Raw genomic sequence first — 3,625 nt, 5'->3', positions numbered from 1 at the left:
TCTCAAATGGGGCTTGGCAACATATTGTTTTCACTCAGTTTTTCATTATTTCACATTAATAAGAGTATCGATTGATTACTATTGTTATTATTTTGTATATAAATATAAAGCAGTATCTAAAATCGAATAATGGACGAAAAGAGTCTGTAAATACCAGTCCAGTACGCATCCCCTTGGTTCATTGCTAGAGTGGTTTTCAGGGTTTTATTGTCATTTACGCAGCTTTGTTATGCCTCGAACCGATTTCATGACTTTGTCGACATTCTACTTTTGTTGTTTGCTCATAAAATATTTACTCTATTCAGTACTTAAAACCAGTTTAAAACGTCGAAGAGAAATTCATGAAATGTGAAGATATAAACTGTATTCAAGTATTAGTCAAGATCTAGTTAATGAAAGGTACCTACAAAAGTATCAAATTTAAGAAATAAAGTCCTGTTATAATGCTTTGTAACTTTAGCTTGGTCAAATAAGGTGTGTCGGGGCATAATTTGTAGGTAAACAATTTTAAAAAAATCATATTTGACACTCGCATGTTCAATGAAAAATTAAGAAAACGGTCATAAATGAGGAAGGTTTTTTTTCCATATCAGACAAAGAAAACGAATCAAAATTACCTAGAGTCTTTCAGAAAATGGTATTTTGTATGTTCTTGGCCTTTGCCTCTTCTTTAAAAAAATGTCAAATTTGATATAGGTATCGGGACTACTTTCCATGACACCTACTTATTTAAGATACTCGTTTGAATTTATTTCTTCTAATAATTATGTTCTACGATCTGAAATAAACTTTGACCTTCATCTACTGAAATATCGAACAAATTAATTTAAAAACCCTTTTCATTATTCAGGAGTTCATTTATGGAACAAATTACCTTTGAATAAACGTATTTCACCAACTGTACAAACATTTCGTAAAAATGAAGAAAAATTTATTAAAACATGCCGCAGCTAAGAGAAACATATTTTCATGTCCTAAAATCGATCTTTATTATATGTAATTGTACGTTATGTTGTGTTATTTATTATAATCAGGGTTCTCCATCATTTGAGATTTTTTTGTGTTGCAAAGTTTACGCGAAACACTAATATTTCGCTGTATTTTCGCGAACAAATTCGCACAATTCATTATAAATTCAAAAGATTACAAGCACATACATATTTAAAAATCGCTAATTTGTTACACAAATGGTATGGTCGTACTTACTGATAAAAGGGAAAAAACGTTCTGAAAATTAGAGGAAATTCTGATCGATAGTCGAACTACTTAACATTTTTGAAAGTAGATTTTCCGTGTTTATTTATCAGGTTTCTTGATCGAGTAACCGTAAAAAAAAGAAACTTCAGAACAGTAAAATATTTTAAAGAGTTCCTTGAACATGCTGAAATTTCAAAAATTTCGGCAATTTATTTACATCAATTAAATGACTTCGGTACGATGTTAATATCTTTGACTTACAGTGCTTACATAATTCTAGAGCCTTGGCTTTATAGGAAAGACATATTTAAATATTTTTCATAAATAATACAAAGTATTTTATTGCAACTACCAATTAACCGGTACATTGAATTGTGAAAACAATATATTTGTCTTTGTTCCGTCATGAGTAAAGTCCGGCGAGGTTCTAGGAGATGATTGATTTCTCAAGGTGAAGCCCTAGTAATTGAGTGTTATAACTTTTTGAATTGAAAGACGGTAGAATTGTTTGATAAAAGTTTCAGTTAGAGAGAATTTGTGTGTTTAGATTATCACAACTCTTACTGTGTCGGCAAAATTTTTACTGTGTCGCATGCATGAAATTTGAATCGTTACTGTGTCGGAGAAAATTTTACTGTGTCGGGAGCAACACAGTAAAACAGCTCATTGAGAACCCTGATAATATTGTACACTGTTTTGTATTATTGTTAATATGTTAAGAGGGCCCCGAAGAAGACTAGTGCATTACACTAATCGGTTTATCTTCTTTGAATAAAGTATTTTATCATTATTATTAATGATCTCTTAATGCCAGAAAAGATATTAGAATCATTTATTTCATAGATTATATATTGTAAATTGTTTAACGTCCCTCTTGAGAATTTTTCACTCATATGGAGACGTCACTGTATCCCGGTGAAGGGCTTCAAATTTAGACCTATACTCGGCACTCAGGGCCATTGAGCAGTGACGGTTCTTTATCGTGCCAGCGCCGTGACACGGGACCTACGTTTTTAAGGTCATATCCGAAAGACACGTGACTTTCACTTCTAGGACCGAGCGCTTGGCCAAGGAACACTCACTACTTTTGTTTACGTCTTAGGTATGACGCGGCACCGCGAACGAGAATCGAACTCTGGCCTCTCGATTACGAAGCGAACTCTCTACCATTAGGCAACTGTGACCGGTTTTATCTCATAGAAAAGAAAACTTCCAACATTGAATTTTAAATACATGAAAATCGTTCTTACTTGTCACTATAATCCATCCCTTTTAGATATAGTTTAAAGATTGCGTCAACACATAAGCAAACTGAAAACCTTAAAGATTTATCTGATGGATTATAAAGAAAATAATTAAGTTTCTTGTTACTTTGTAGTGTTTTCGTTTTCTGTAATATGGTATGTTAACACTTGTGTAACAGGAAGAGCATTTTTACCTGCCCTTCCGAATGTTATTTGAGTATACTCATGTCACTGTTTGTGTGTATAGTTCTTAAATCATTTCATTCATGAAATTCTAAATATTACTAACATGACTAAGTGTATGACTCAAAATTTTCTTTTTATTTTTTGCATACAATCTATAAGATAAACAAGTTGTGATAGTACAAATTGTGAATAACAAATTTACAATCAACAAAATAAAAAACGTTTCATACGTAAAAGAAATGAAAGAGTTTGACCTTTAAACTTTTCCTAATTTACAGACTCTCAGGTCAATAATTCGGTTCATTACTGTTTGTGTTTATGGTATTCTTGTAGCCGAGTCTGTTGATATTGAAAAAGAGCCTGGTGGTTTTATCTAACATTGCTAATTTTGTATTTCAATATGTTTTTGAAAATCAATTTTGCCCATTCTTTCATCTTTTACTACCCTTTCCGCTGCCCAAAAATAAGTTGTATGAATATAGAATAAGCATGTAAAAGAAAGAGCTGCTGTATAAGCAGGCAACAAATCGCTGTGCCATGTAAATATGCAGCGCAAAAAAAAAAATAAAATAAGAAAGTACATGCACATTAAAAAACGTTGACCACAAACTTATATAAGAGCTCATATGAATAGACAAAAAGACAAATAAAAAAAATTGGGGAAAGTTAAGTGTTTAAAATTCTTCAGATTTAAAACTTACAGTCCAATATGTTTTTTTTCAATAATTTTGCAGTTACACACAGTTTTTCTATCTTCATGAAACATTTTCAAGTAAAATATTTTTATGCTGGAAGCATACTTTGTTTTAATAATATTTTCTGATAATTGGTAGCTTCCTAGTATATGAATTAATTATTAAGTTTAATACTTAATAGTATACACTTAATATTATACACTGTAATATACAAGGTAATTAATAAACTGGAAATTATGCTAGTTCCTCGTCGTCAATAGCATTTATTATAAATCTCATGTCGACTGAATATTCTAACCTAGA

The sequence above is a fragment of the Saccostrea cucullata genome, unplaced genomic scaffold (genome assembly GCF_032062105.1).
Source record: "Saccostrea cucullata isolate Sc308-1 unplaced genomic scaffold, CSIRO_AGI_Scuc_v1 ctg2375, whole genome shotgun sequence".
Lineage (NCBI taxonomy): Eukaryota > Metazoa > Mollusca > Bivalvia > Ostreida > Ostreidae > Saccostrea > Saccostrea cuccullata.
The sequence above is the reverse complement of the archived record's forward strand: the minus strand, read 5'-3'. Positions refer to the sequence as shown.